We start from the raw sequence: 16,220 nt of genomic DNA, 5'->3' as shown, positions 1-16,220 counted from the left end.
CTCCACCTCCACCCCACCAGAACACGCCATATTTAGAGGCTTCAAGACACATATATGGAAGTAAGATTTTTTTTTTATGGTTACTGACATGTTATGGAAGAGGTTGGACTGTGGATATTAATGCGATGGTATGATTTCTTGGGAATTCTTCCCAGTCTTTCAGTGATATACATTTTTTTCAATTCAAATATGCTTTATAATTTTCAAGAAAATTGATATCTGTTTTCTCGTTTGAAATTTAAAATAGGCTTGGGAAGTAGGCAAGACAGATATTATTATTTACACTTGAAAAATAAGGAATCTGAAGTACCACAGAGTTAAATGGTGTAACTAAGGAGTAAATTTGTTACCAGTGATTAGAAAACAGAGAGATAAAAATGGACTATAATCTTTAGGAAATAAAATACAGCAAACAATAAATATGTACTGACTACACTCTAGGTGCTGGGCACTGCAGCTAGACTCAAGAACACAAGGACAAGTAAGATCAAGGCCTCCAAGAGTTTAGAATCTATAAAGTGGTCTTAAACTCTTCCAGTAAAAGACCATTTTTCATTAAAACAAATTAAAATCTTTTTATTAGAGGCACCTGGGTGGCTCAGCCAGTTAAGCATCTGACTCTTGATTTTAGCTCAGGTCATGATCTCACAGCCATGGGATCAAGCTTCACTTTGGATTCTGCAATGAAAATGGAGCCTGCTTGGAATTCTCTCTTCCCCTGTCTCTCTGGCCCTTTCTGGCTAGCATGTATTCTCTCTCTCCCTCTGTCTAAAATTAAAAAAAAACTTTTTATTATAGTTGTAAATCAACAAGGTTACAAATCAAATAGTGCAGAGTTGCTTATGATGAAAAGCAATAGTCTCCTTCTCCTTACCTTTCTGCTGCCACTTATCTTAGCCCCTCTCCAGAGGCGACCTTTTTCATTAAAATAAGTATGTTAAACCTTTTTTTAGTAATTTTATTAGGAAAAAAACAAACTACACAAAAAGTGTATAGAGAATAATAAAATAAATACCACCTACTCACCAATAACTATCTTTGTTAAGATTGAGAAGTCTTTACATATGGACATATTTGTTTCAGATCTTTATTTTTTCTGAGAGAAAACATCTCATATAGTTAAAGCCACCTGAGTGTTCCTTTCCAATCCCACTGGCCTACATCTCAACACATAGGTAACCACTAAGCACTGAATTTTTAACTTACATTTGTCCACATTTTTATTTTACTTATACTACATACATGATACACATAGATGTATATATATATATATCTAGCTATATACATGTAGAAAGACATATGCACACGTATATACATAGTATGTTATATAATGCTGCAATGTATTTCCATAGTGAATGTATGATGTTATTTTTATATTTTGACAATCTATATCATTCTGCAACTTGCCTTTTTTTACTCTGCTTATGTTTTTGAGATTTCTCTCTCCTAATACATGTATCTCTAGTTTGTTTTCTTTAAATTACTTATCAGTTCTTACTGATGGACATTTAAGTTGTTTCTTATTTATTGTTACTGCAAACAACATAGCATTCGGTCTTTCCTCATTAAATATGAAATTAGTAGGTGAATTTTATTAAGCCACTCTATTGAGGTTTTAATGACATATAAAAAGCTGTAGATATTTGATATATACAACTTTATGTGTTTAGAGATAAGTGTATACCCATGAAACTATCATCACTATTAGCGCCATAATCTTATTTATTATCTCAAAAAGTTTTCTCCACACCCTTGACTTTGGAAAGAGGTGTTGTTTGTTTGTCTTTTAGTGGTAAGAGCACTTAAAATAATATATCCCCTCTTAGCAAAATTTTAAGTATATAGTATTGTTAATCAGTGGCCCTGTATCATACAGTGGATCTCCAGAACTTATTTATTTTGCATAACTGAAACTTTGTACTCTTTGATGAACACTTCCCCATTTATCTCCCCCAACCCCTCACAACCACCATTGTACTCTCTGTTTCTGTTTGACTATTTTTTTTTATTTAAAAAATGTTTTTAATATTTATCTATTTTTGAGAGAGAGAGAGAGAGAGAGAGAGAGAGAGAGTGAGCAGGGGAGGGACAGAAAGAGGAAGACACAAAATCTGAAGCAGGCTCCAGGCTCTGAGCTGTTAGCACAGAGCCCAACACGAACCATGAGATCATGACTCGAGCCGAGGTCCAACGCTTAACTGACTGAGTCACCCAGGTGCCCTTGTTTGACTGTTTTAGATGGCACATATAAGTGAGATCATATAGGCTTTTTCTTTCTATGTCTGGACTATTTCATTTAGCATAATGTCCACCAGATTAATCTATTCTAGCAACCTAAATATCCATTAACAGTTAAATGGGTAAAGAAAAGGTGGTACATGGATCTACAGCTGCCCAGAGAAAATGGCCACCCCAGCACTTTCTAAGCTCTCCCTGCAGGTGCCATACTTTAGTATAGTACATCTGTGGTCAGGCTGTTTGCCAAACTTGTGAGGCAACCGTTTCAGATATATGGTATCAAAGGTCTGTATGCCACCGCTATTTATTCAGCATCTAAACAGAATAAAGTAGATAAGGAATTGTTGAGAGCACAATCTTGAAAGAACCCAAAATGACTGCTTCTGTTATGAATCCCTGCATAAAGTGTTCAGTGAAAGTGAAAAGCCTAAATGACATGAAAGCAAAAGAGAGGTTCTATCTCCTCACATCTAACCTGGTCAATTTGCTTGTTGAAAATGGTCACTTGAACACTATCCCTGGAGTCATTTCTGCCTTGTCAACCGTGATGAGCATCCACCCTGGAGAAGTCCCTTGCACAGTTACCACTGCACCTCCTTTAGATGAATCCACTCTATGAATTAAAAACAGTACTGAAGACCTTCCTAAGTAAAGGCCGAAATTGGAAGTTAAGACTGAACTGTCAATCATGGGTGCACTGATTGTCTGTACTGGAGAGAAATATGCTGATACATCTATGAAAACCAAGATTCAGAAGCTAAGCAGGGCTTTGTGGGAAATTTTCTGAAAGTGTTGATTCTCTGTCAGTGAAAATTCCTAACCTTGGAGCAACAATAAAATGCTTCCTGAACGACAGCAAAAAGAAAATGTGGTGCAAGCATACAATGGAGTATTTTTTACCCTTACAATGGCAGAATTTCCTTCTTTTTAAAGGCTGAGTAATATTCCATTGTATCTATATGCCACATTTACTTTATCCATTTAACTATTGATGGATATTTAGGTTTGTTTCCATATCTTGGCTATTGTGCATAATGCTGTAATGAAGGTGAAAGTGCAGATGTCTCTTTGAGACCCAGATTTCAATTCCTTTGGATATGTATCCAAAAGTGAAATTTCTAGATCAAATGGTAATTCTATTTTTTAAAGTTTTTTTTAAAGTTTACTTGTTTATTTTTGAGTGAGAGAGCATGAACACACATGTGCACACAAGTGGGGGAGAGACAGAGAGAGAGAATCCCAAGCAGGCTCTGCATTGTTAGTGTGGAGCCTAATGCAGGGCTTGAACCCATGAACTGTGAGTTTGTGACCTGAGCTGAAATCAAGACTTGGATGTTTAACCGACTGAGCCACCCAGGTGCCCTGGTAATTCTATTTTTAATTTTTAAGGGACCTCCATATTGTTTTCCATAGTGACTGCACTAATTTACATTCCCACCAAAAGTGTACAAGCATTCCCTTTTCTCTACGTCCTCGCCAACACTTCTTCTCCTTTGTTTTTTTGACAATGGTATCCTAACAGGTGTGAGGTGACAGCTTATTGTCTTTTGATTTGCATTTCCCTGATGACTAGTGATGTTGTACACATTTTCATATCCCTGTTGGCCATTTGTATGTCTTCTTTGGAGAAATGTGTATTCAGGTCCTTTGCCCATTTTTAAATTGAGTTATTTGTGGTTTGTTTCTGTTGAGTTATAACATTGCCAAATATATTTTGGATATTAACCTCTTATATGATATATGGTCTGAAAATATTTTTCCCATTGTAGGTTGGCTTTTCATTTTGTTAATTGTTTTTGTTTTTTGTTTTTTGTTTCTTGTTTTTTTTTTTTTTTTTTTTTTGCTGTGCAGAAGCTTTTTAGTTTGATCTAATCTAATTTGTCTAGTTTTGCTTTTGTTGCCTGTGCTTTTTTGATGCCATATCCAGGAAATCATTGCCCCATCCAATATCTAGAAACATTTCTCCTACATTTTTTTTCTAAGAATATTATGGTTTCAAGTTTTACATTTAAGTCTTCAATTCATTTTGAGTTTATTTTTATGTATAATGTGAAACAAAGGTCCAGTTTTAGTCTTTTTTTTAAATATGAAATTTATTGTCAAATTGGTTTCCATACAACACCCAGTGCTCATCCCAACAGGTGCCCTCCTCAATGCCCATCACCCACCTCCCCTCCCTCCCACCCCCATCAACCCTCAGTTTATTCTCAGTTTTTAAGAGTCTCTTATGGTTTTCCTCCTTCCCTCTCTGTAACTTTTTTCCCCTCCCCCCCCCCCATGGTCTTCTGTTAAGTTTCTCTGGATGCACATAAGAGTGAAAACATATGGCATCTGTCTTTCTCTGTATGACTTATTTCACTTAGCATAACACTCTCCAGTTCCATCCACATTGCTACAAAAGGCCATATTTCATTCTTTCTCATTGCCAAGTAGTATTCCATTGTATATATAAACCACAATTTCTTTATCCATTCATCAGTTGATGGACATTTAGGCTCTTTCCATAATTTGGCTATTGTTGAAGGTGCTACTATAAACATTGGGGTACAAGTGCCCCTATGCATCAGTACTCCTGTATCCCTTGGGTAAATTCCTAGCAGTGCTATTACTGGGTCATAGGGTAGATCTATTTTTAATTTTCTGAGGAACCTCCACACCGTTTTCCCGAGCAGCTGCACCATTTTGCATTCCCACCAACAGTGCAAGAGGGTTCCCATTTCTCCACATCCTCTCCAGCATCTATAGTCTCCTGATTTGTTCATTTTAGCCACTCTGACTGGCGTGAGGTGATATCTGAGTGCAGTTTTGATTTGTATTTCTCTGATGAGGAGTGATATTGAGCATCTTTTCATGTGCCTGTTGGCCATCTGGATATCTTCTTTAGAGAAGTGTCTATTCATGTCATCTGCCCTTTTCTTCACTGGATTATTTGTTTTTTGGGTGTGGAGTTTGGTGAGATCTTTATAGATTTTGGATACTAGCCTTTTGTCCGATATGTCATTTGCAAATATCTTTTCCCATTCTGTCGGTTGCCTTTTAGTTTTGTTGATTGTTTCCTTTGCAGTGCAGAAGCTTTTTATCTTCATGAGGTCCCAATAGTTCACTTTTGCTTTTAATTCCCTTGCCTTTGGAGATGTTTCAAGTAAGAAATTACTGCAGCTGAGGTCAAAGAGGTTTTTTCCTGCTTTCTCTTCTAGGGTTTTCATGGTTTCCTGTCTCACATTCAGGTCCTTCATCCTTTTTGAGTTTATTTTTGTGAATGGTGTAAAAAAGTGGTCTAGTTTCATTCTTCTGCATGTTGCTGTCCAGTTCTCCCAGCACCATTTGTTAAAGAGACTGTCTTTTTTCCATTGGATATTCTTTCCTGCTTTGTCAAAGATTAGTTGGCCATACTTTTGTGGGTCCAATTCTGGAGTCTGTATTTTATTCCATTGGTCTATGTGTCTGTTTTTGTGCCAATACCATGCTGTCTTGATGATTACAGCTTTGTAGTAGAAGCTAAAGTCTGGGATTGTGATGCCCCCCACTTTGGTCTTCTTCAGTATTACTTTGGCTATTCGGGGTCTTTTGTGGTTCCATACAAATTTTAGGATTGCTTGTTCTAGCTTTGAGAAGAATGCCGATGCAATTTTGATTGGGATTGCATTGAATGTGTAGATTGTTTTGAGTAGTATTGAGATGTTAACAATATTTGTTCTTCCAATCCATGAGCATGGAATATTTTTCCATTTCTTTGTATCATCTTCAATTTCCTTCATAAGCTTTCTATAGTTTTCAGCATACAGATCTTGTACATCTTTGGTTAGATTTATTCCTAGGTATGTTATGCTTCTTGGTGCAATTGTGAATGGGATCAGTTTCTTTATTTGTCTTTCTGTTGCTTCATTATTTGTTTATAAGAATGCAACTGATTTCTGTGCATTGATTTTGTATCCTGCGACTTTGCTGAATTCATGTGTGAGTTCTAGCAGACTTTTGGTGGAGTCTGTCGGGTTTTCCATGTATAGTATGTCATCTGAAAAAAGTAAAAGCTTGACTTCATCTTTGCCAATTTTGATGCCTTTGATTACCTTTTGTTGTCTGATTGCTGATGCTAGAACTTCCAACACTATGTTAAACAACAGTGGTAAGAGTGGACATCCCTGATCTCAGGGGGAAACTCTCAGTTTTTCCCCCATTGAGAATGATATTAGCTGTGGGCTTTTCATAAATGGCGTTTATGATCTTTAAGTATGTTCCTTCTATCCTGGCTTTCTCGGGGGTTTTATTAAGAAAGAATGCTGAATTTTGTCAAATTCTTTTTCTGCATTGATTGACAGGATCATATGGTTGTTATCTTTTCTTTTATTCGTGTGATGTATCATATGGATTGATTTGCAAATATTGAACCAGCCCTGCAGCCCAGGAATGAATCCCGCTTGATCATGGTGAATAATTCTTTTTGTATGCTGTTGAATTTGATTTGCTAGTATCTTGTTGAGAATTTTGCATCCATATTCATCAGGGACATTGGCCTGTAGTTCTCCTTTTTTGCTGGGTCTCTGTCTGGTTTGGGAATCAAAGTAATGCTGGCTTCACAGAATGAGTCTGGAAGTTTTCCTTCCCTTTCTGTTTTTTGGAACAGCTTGAGAAGGATAGGTATTATCTCTACTTTAAATGCCTGGTAGAATTCCCCAGGGATGCCATCTGGTCCTGGACTCTTATTTGTTGTGAGATTTTTGATAACTGATTAAATTTCTTCACTAGTTATGGGTCTGTTCAAATTTTCTATTTCTTCCTGTTTGAGTTTTGGAGTGTGTGGGTGCTTAGGAATTTTTCTAATTCTTCCAGGTTGTCCAGTTTGTTGGCATATAATTTTTCATAGTATTCCCTGATAATTGCTTGTATTTCTGAGGGATTGATTGTAATAATTCCATTTTCACTCATGATTTTATCTATTTGGGTCATCTCCCTTTTCTTTTTTTGAGAAGCCTGGCTAGAGGTTTATCAATTTTGTTTATTTTTTCAAAAACCAACTCTTGGTTTCATTGATCTGCTCTACTATGTTTTTAGATTCTATATTGTTTATTTTTGCTCTGATCTTTATTATTTCTCTTCTTCTGCTGGGTTTGGGGTGCCTTTGCTGTTCTGCTTCTATTTCCTTTAGGTATGATGTTAGATTTTGTATTTGGGATTTTTCTTGTTTCTTGAGATAGGCCTGGATTGCAATGTATTTTCCTCTGAGGACTGCCTTCGCCGCATCCCAAAGTGTTTGGATTGTTGTATTTTCATTTTCATTTGTTTCCATATATTTTTAAATTTCTTCTCTAATTGCCTGGTTGATCCATTCATTCTTTAGTAGGTGTTCTTTAACCTCCATGCTTTTGGAGGTTTTCCAGACTTTTTCCTGTGGTTGATCTCAAGTTTCATAGCATTGTGGTTTGAAAGTGTGCATGGTATGATCTCAGTTCTTTTACACTTATTAAGGGCTGTTTTGTGACCCAGAATGTGATCTGTCTTACAGAATGTTCCATGTGCACTTGAGAAGAAGGTATATTCTGTTGCTTTGGGATGCAGAGTTCTAAATATATCTGCCAAGTCCATCTGGTCAAATGTATTATTCAGGGCCTTTGTTTCTTTATTGATTCTGTGTCTGGATGATCTATCCATTGTTGTAAGTGGAGTATTAAAGTCCCCTGCAATTACCACATTCTTATCAATAAGGTTGTTTATGTCTGTGATTGTTTTATATATTTGGGGATCCCATATTCAGTGCATAGACATTTATAATTGTTAGCTCTTCCTGATGGATAGAACCTGTAATTATTATATAATGCCCTTCTTCATCTCTTGTTACAGGCTTTAATTTAAAGTCTAGTTTATCTGATATAAGTATGGCTACTCCAGCTTTCTTTTGACTTCCAGTAGCATGATAGATAGCTCTCCATCCCCTCACTTTCAATCTGAAAGTGTCCTCAGGTCTAAAATGAGTCTCTTGTAGACAGAAAATAGATGGGTCTTGGTTTTTTATCCATTCTGATACCCTCTGTCTTTTGGTTGGAGCATTTAGTCCATTTACATTCAGTGTTATTATTGAAAGATAAGGGTTTAGAGTCATTGTGATATCTGTAGGTTTCATGCTTGTAGTGATGTCTCTGGTACTTTGTGGTCCTTGCAACATTTCACCCACAGAGTCTTCCTTAGGATATCTTGTAGGGCTGGTTTAGTGGTGTGAATTCTTTCAGTTTTTGTTTGTTTGGGAAAACCTTTATCTCTCCTTCTATTCTGAATGACAGACTTGCTGGAAAAAGGATTCTTGGCTGCATATTTTTCTGTTCATACATTGAAGATTTCCTTCCATTCCTTTCTGGCCTGCCAAGTTTCAATAGATAGGTCTGCTACTACCCTTATGTGTCTTCCTTTGTATGTTAGGGCCTGTTTATCCCTAGCTGCTTTCAGAATTCTCTCTTTATCCTTGTATTTTGCCAGTTTCACTATATGACATGCAGAAGATCAGTTCAAGTTACATCTGAAGGGAGTTCTCTGTACCTCTTGGATTTTAATGCCTGTTTCCTTCCCCAGATCAGGGAAGTTCTCAGCTATGATTTGTTCAAGTACACCTTCAGCCCCTTTCTCTCTCTTCTTCTTCTTCTGGAATTCTTATGATACGGATATTGTTCCATTTGATTACATCACTTAGTTCTCTAATTCTCCCCTCATACTCCTGGATTTTTTTATCTCTCTTTTTCTCAGCTTCCTCTTTTTCCATAATTTTATCTTCTAATTCACCTATTCTCTCCTCTGCCTCTTCAATCCATGCTATGGCCACCTCCATTTTATTTTGTACCTCATTTATAGCATTTTTAAATTCCTCATGACTATTTTTTAGTCCCTTGATCTCTGTAGCAATGGATTCTCTGCTGTCCTCTATGCTTTTTTCAAGCCCAGCAATTAATCTTATGACTATTATTCTAAATTCTTGTTCCCTTATATTGCTTAAATTCGTGTTGATCATTCGTTAGCTGTCACTACTTCCTGGAGTTTCTTTTGAGAAGAATTCTTCCATTTCATCATTTTAATTAGTCCCTGTGGTAGCTCCAACCTGCAGGGCACTTCCCCTGTGGTGTCTGGAGAAACTTGTGTTGGTGGGAGGGGCCGCAGTCAGACCAGATGTCTGCCCCCAGCCCACCGCTGGGGCCACACCACAGTCAGACTGGTATGTACCTTATCTTCCCCTCTTCCAGGGGCAGGACTCACTGTGGAGTAGTGTGGCCCCTGTCTGGGCTGCTTGAACACTGCCAGGCTTGTGGTGCTGCTTCGATGGGATCTGGCCAAGGGTGTATCAGACAGGGTGGATCCATAAGGTGCACAGGGGTGGGAGGGGTAGGCTTAGCTAGCTTTGCCAGTGGTGATCCCCTGCAGGAGGGGCCCTGCAGCACTGGGAGGGAGGCAGGCCTCTCGGAGGCATGGATCCACAGAAGCACAGCATTGGGCATTTGCCCGGTGCAAGCAAGTTCGGTGACAGGAACTGGTTCCCTTTGGGATTTTGGCTGGTGGATGGGAGAGGGAGATGGCGCTTGCCAGCGCCTTTGTTCCCTGCTGAGCTGAGCTCTGTCTTCCGGGGCTCAACACCTCTCCCTCCCAGTGTCCTCTCACCCTCCTGCTCTCTGAGCAGAGCTGTTGACTTATAACATTCCAGATGTTAAGTCCTGCTGGCTGTCAGAACTCATGGAGTCTGGCCCCTCCACTTTTGCAAGCCAGACTTCAGGGGATCTGCCTTGCCAGGCAGGGTGCCCCTCCACCGCCCGGCTCCCTCCCACCAGTCTGTGTAGCATGCACCGCCTCTCTGCCCTTCCTACCCTCTTCCATGGACCTCTTGTCTGTGCTTGGCTCCGGAGAGTCCATTCTACTAGTCTCCCCGCAGTTTTCTGGGTTATTTAGGCTGATGTGGGTGGAGTCTAAGCGATCAGCAGGACGAGGTGAGCCCTGCGTCCTCCTACGCTGCCATCTTTGCCCTGTCCAGTTTTAATCTTTTGCATATGGATATCCAACTTTCCCCAAAATAATTTATCGAATGGACTATCTTTTCCCCACTGCATATTCTTGGCACACTTGTTGAGGATCAGTTGAATATATGTTTATGGTCCTATTTCTGGGCAGTCTTTTCTGTTCTATTGGTCTCTATGTCTGCTTTTATGCCAGTATCATAGTGTTTTGATTACTGTCGCTTTGTAATATGTTTTGAAATAGGGAATGTGGTACCTCCAGCTTTGTTCTTTCTCAAAATTGCTTTGGCTATTTGAAGTCTTTTGTGGTTTCAAATTAATTTTAGGATTGTTTTTGTATTTCTGTAAAAAGTTCCATTGGGATTGGAGTGGAGATTGCATTGTATCTATAGAACATTTGGTGAAGTATGGATATTTTAACAATATTAATCCTTCTGGTTCAAGAACATAGAATGTCCTTCCATTTATTTGTATCTTTTGACATTTATTTCATCATTGTTTTGTAGTTTTCAGTGCACAAGTCTTTCACCTGGTTAAATTTATTCCTAAGTATTTTATTGCTTTTAATGCTAGTCTAAATGGAATTGTTTTCTTTATTTTTTTGGACAGATTGTTGTTATTGTATAGAGATGCAAATGAATTTTGTATGTTGATTTTGTATTCTGAGACTTTACTGAATTTGGTTATTAGTTATAAATTTTTTTTTTTTTGTAGAGCCCTTACTTAGGATTTTTATGTTTAAGGTCATACCATTTGTAAACACAGAAAATTTTACTTCTTCCTTTCTAATTTAGATGGCTTTTTTTTCTTGCCTAACAAGGCCCACAGCTAATAATATACTAAGCAATGAAAAGCTGAATAATGAAAAGCTCCAACTTGCTCTAAGAGTTGGAAATTTTTTTGTAGATGCTCTTTATCAAGGAAGAATTCTTCTATTCATAGTTTTCTAAGAGTTTTTAATCATAAACGGAGGTTGAATTTGTTAAATGCTTTATCTTCATCTACTGAAATGAATGTAATTTTTCTTCTTTAGCCTGTTGATTTTGTGAATTACACTGATTGAATTTTGAACATTAAATCAGGCTTCCATTACTGGGATAAACTCCATTTGATCATGTTATTTTTTATATATATTTACATTTGGAATTTAATTTGTTAATATTTTCTTGGGGATTTTAAAAATGTTTTCATAAGAGATATTAGTACGTATTTTTTATTTCTTGTAATTTCTTTGGTTTTTTGGCACCAGGGTGATGCTGGTCTATTAAAATTAGTTGAAAACTGTTCTCTTCTGTTTTCTGGTAGACATTGTGTTGAGCTGGTATTTTTTCCTTAAGTGTTCACTGATGTAGAATTGTTTTCACCAGTGAAACCATCTGAGCCTGTATTCTTTATTGGAAAGTCTTAAACTATGAATTCAGTTTCTTTAGAATGTAATGATAGATGTATGACTATTCCTATAATATACTTTCACTGAGTGAATTTTGGTAGTTTCTGCATTTCAAAGCATGGTTCCATTTTATGTAAATGCTTGAATTTACAAGTTGTTCATAATATCTTATTTTCCTTTTAATGTTTATATGGTTTATATTAATTCTTGTCTTTAATTCTTGAAATTGGTAATTTGTGTCTTTCTCCATAGTGTTATTGGTCAGTTTTTGAGAGTTTTGTTAATTTTATTGATTTTTTCAAAGAACTAGTTTTTTATTTGATTTTATCTAGTTTTTTCAATTTATTCATTTCTATTCATTATTACCTTTCTCTTCCTATTAGATTTGGATTCTATTTGCTTTTCTTTTTGTAGCTCATATTAATGATGTAAAACCTTTCTTCACTTTACATGAAGCAATTAAAGCTCACAGTTTTCTCTTTAAGCACTGTTTTGGTTGTATCCCACAAATTTTGATATATTCTAGTTCCATTTTTACTCTGTTCAGTGTATTCATTAATTTCCCTAAAAGTTTTTTATAGTGTGGTATAATTTCCAAGTATTTAGGAGAATTTTCCAGACATCTTTCTTTTATTAATTTTCTGGTTAATTCCCTTGTGTTTTCATGCAGTTCTGTGAGACTGGGGCCACCTTGCAGGCAAATTGGTGAGAAAGAAGGTGAAAAATACCAGAGAATTCCTTCACATTATTTGGGCAGTGGGAGCCCATTTTTACAATATTTCTATTCAGACAGATGAATCTTTTCTCAGGGTTTTAGGTGCCTGTGTCATCACCATCACAACCATAAAATTTTCCAACTAGTCAGCCTACTGGTGGGACTTGGAGAGGAAAGGGAAATAAGGAAAAGGTTAAAGGAAGTGGGTATTTCTCTACAAATTGTCTTGCATGCAGGAACCTCTTTTCCTGGTTTCATGGCTAGAGGTAATGTTTTGTTTCTGATACTTTTTGCTTTCAACACCCATGGCACTGTTCTGCCACTTGGGACTTTTCTCAGTCAAAGCTTGAAGATAAAGAAGGAAAATAAGACCATGCAACTTGCCCTCATTACAGATCATTGTCCAGATTTCGAGTTCAGTTTACAGGCTTTTTGCTCATGTTTACTTTTCAGAGTACTTAGGTGGTTGTCTTTGTATTCTACTCAGAGATTGTAGTTATAATCAGTGTGAGAAATATGCTGTAGTTGGCATCTTGATTGACATGGAGGGAAGCTTAGAAGTCTTGTTTTCATTTTTTGAGGGTATTTTCTTCTGGGTAAATGATTCCATATTGAAAGTTTGCACTTTGTAAACTTTAAAGGTGCTGTTCATTGTCAGTTGACTTACATAGTTTTGATTGAAAAGTGAGCTGTCAGTCTCATTGTTGATATCATGAAAGTAATAATGCCTTTCCTTCACTGTGATTGCTTTTAAGTTGTTCTCTTGGCTTTGAATTTTAGCATTGTGGCCATGATATTTCTAGATATCCTTTGCATTTTTCCTATTCACAGTTTCCTGAGCTTCTTAAATCTTTGAATTGATTTCTTTTGTCAAGTTTGGAAAATTCATGGCTATTATTTCTTCAAATATTTATTGCCCCTTATTCTCCTTTTCCACTCATATAAGACTCAATTACTCATATGTTAGAACTTTTATTCTTCAACTTAGTCCAGAATTGGCAAATGTCAGCAGAGAATAAAATGGATGCAATGATTAACTAACATCACCGGGCTCCCCATTCTATGAAATTCTTTGCTCTTTACTCTTAAATATTAACTTTAAGCTTACTTTGTCAAATTATGTGATAATCTCTGGTGGAACTTTATTGTAATTACATTATACTCATATATTAATATAGGGAGAATTGGCATTTTAAAAAATACCAAGACTTCTTACCTCCAAATAAGGCATAATTTCTATTTATTCAAACCTTCTTTTACCAACAAGGTTTGTAATTTTCTCCATAAGGGTAATACACATTTTTGTTGGACATATGCCTTGTTATTTCATAGATACAGTAAAACCTTGGATTGTAAGTTGTTCTGCGAGAATTCTGCAAGATGAACAAACATTTCTAATAAATTTTAGCTTGATACATGAATGATGTCTTAAGATATGAGTAGTACATGATGCCAAGTATCACATGATTATAACTGAGCCAGTGCTTCTCTTTCTCTCTCTCACTGTGGGATTGTGGGTGATCATCTCCCATGCTGAGATAGTCAGGCCACCTTGTTTGGCAGAAATCAGTGATTTTCAGAACATTGGAAGGTAGCCACAATTGGCAGTAGTGTATTTTTTTGTCACTTCAAAGCACCTATGAACAGTCCTTTGCTTTTCTATACAAGAATAAGCTTAGGAATGCTTTGCTTCATTCTAGGCCAGGCTGCCTGCAGATACAGACCCTTTCCTCTGCTGCCCTATTACCAGTTACCAGTTAAATACAGTATATGACAAGAGTTTATTAATACTGTACTTTAGTCAACATCTGTGTGAGCATATACAATGGTCCCCATGCAGAAAAAGGTGCAAAGAAAGGTGGTAAGGAGATAATTATGGTGGAAGTTAAGAAGGAAATCATCGAGAAGTTTGAATGGGCTATGAGAGTAGAAATTGCAAGATTTTATAAGAAGTCTATGTCTGCATCTTGTCTGCAGAGAAGGAGGAGAAAAGGGTGGAGGAATTCCTCACTTCATATGAGATTAAGGACATGTATAACATGTGGAAAACAGTGCAAAATTTTGTAAAAAAGCACCACCCAAATAAGACTGTAGCAGTGCTAGCGATGAATCTGTTTAATGACAATGCAATGTCACATTTCCGTGAAATTATCAAAAGGAGGCAAAAGCAAATGTCATTGGATAGGTTTCTTGTTAAAGTTACACTAAAAGAAAAAAATTCCATTGAGCCAATATACAACAGTGATTCTGTTAGTGATAGTGAAAGTTGTCCCATACAATAGCCCTCTTCTCTCTTATCTCCCTCACAGCAGTCGTGAAAGTTTTCAAAGGGAAAAGTGCAGGCTAATTTGTTTATTTTTATTTATATTTTGTATTTTCTTTATTATTTTGTATTATATTACAGTATTGTAATCAGTTTTATGTGAATATTTTTGGGTTGTGTAACAAATCATCTGAGTTTGCATTATTTCTTATAATTTGCTTTGATATACAACTGCTTTGGATTACAAGCATGTTTCTGGAATGAATTATGCTTGCACATCAAGGTTTTACTGTATTTATATTTATATATTCTAATATATCCATAATATGTTATCATGAATGGTAATTTTTTTCTTTTGTATTTTCAAATTGGTTATTGCTAACGTGTAAGATTATCCATCTCAACTGCAGTCACATAATGCTATTTACATATATTATTATCATGTGAAAATACTTCAACAACAGTTATATTTCTTTTTTCTTTGCTAAAATTGTTGTTCTATGTCTTTTCTCCACTTTTTCTTTCTCTCTCATCAAACTTGATAGAGATTTTACTATTTTATTAGTCTTTCGAAGAATTAGCTTATGATATTATGGAATTTTCTACTGTTTTCCAATCTTTCCATATTTATCACTTTGTGATCAAATAAAATGCTCATACCTCCTTTTATTTATTTAATAACTTTGGCTCCATTGACTCTGCTGAGAAACATGGGGATTTGGCTAACTTAACAATGTTCTCTTCCCTCCTCTTTTCTTCCCAGCATTTGATAGCTTTGTGATAAAAATATATTTGATAAAGAATATATATTTTATTCATATTAATCAATTATATAAACCACTAAAATATTAATAAATATATTTAAATATATAAATATTTTAGAATATTTATTATCATTATAACTTTATTTATTCATTTGTTTATTTATTTTTAAAAGTTTATTGTCAAGTTAGCTTACATAAAGTGTAGTTTTGGTTTTAGGAGTAAATTCCCATGATTCATGACTTATATCACAACACCCAGTGCTTATCCCAGCAAGTGCCCTCCTCAATGCCCATCATCCATTTTCCCCTGCCCCCCAAACCCCCACCTCCATCAACTGTTAGTTTGTTCTCTGTACTTAAGAGTCTCTTATGGTTTGCCTCCTTCTCTGTTTATAACTTATTTTTCCTTCCCTTCCCCTATGGTCTTATGTTAAGTTTCTCAAATTTCACATGTGAGTGAAAACATATAATATCTGTTTTTCTCTGGCTGACTTATTTCACTTAGCATAATACCCTTAAGTTCCATCCACATTGTTGCAAATGGAAAGATTTTGTTCTTTTCCATCGCTGAGTAGTATTCCATTGTGTGTGTGTGTATGTGTACATATATGTGTATATACACACACACATACACACACAACTTTTTGTATATATGTATACACACATCTATATATGACATCTTCTTTATCCACTCATCAGTTGATGGACATTTGGGCTCTTTCCATAATTTGGCTATTGTTGTTAGTGCTGCTGTAAACATCAGGGAACATGTGCCTCTACAAATCAGCACCCCTGTATTCTTTGGATAAATTCCTAGTAGTGCTATTGCTGGGTCATAGGGTAATTCTATTTTTAATTTTTTGAT

The 16,220-nt window shown here is 36.2% G+C and overlaps 1 protein-coding gene and 1 pseudogene across 2 annotated transcripts in view; both read left to right on the top strand.

The window, feature by feature from the left end:
• The window catches only part of HPSE2 (heparanase 2 (inactive)), a 660,017-nt gene that overhangs the window by 383,494 nt on the left and 260,303 nt on the right, over positions 1–16,220 (top strand). The window lies entirely within an intron of this gene.
• Positions 2,092–3,334, top strand: LOC106966848 (ATP synthase subunit O, mitochondrial-like; annotated as a pseudogene).

Source organism: Acinonyx jubatus, chromosome D2 (genome assembly GCF_027475565.1).
Source record: "Acinonyx jubatus isolate Ajub_Pintada_27869175 chromosome D2, VMU_Ajub_asm_v1.0, whole genome shotgun sequence".
NCBI classification, from domain to species: Eukaryota; Metazoa; Chordata; class Mammalia; order Carnivora; family Felidae; genus Acinonyx; species Acinonyx jubatus.
This window is presented reverse-complemented; position numbering and strand designations above follow the sequence as displayed.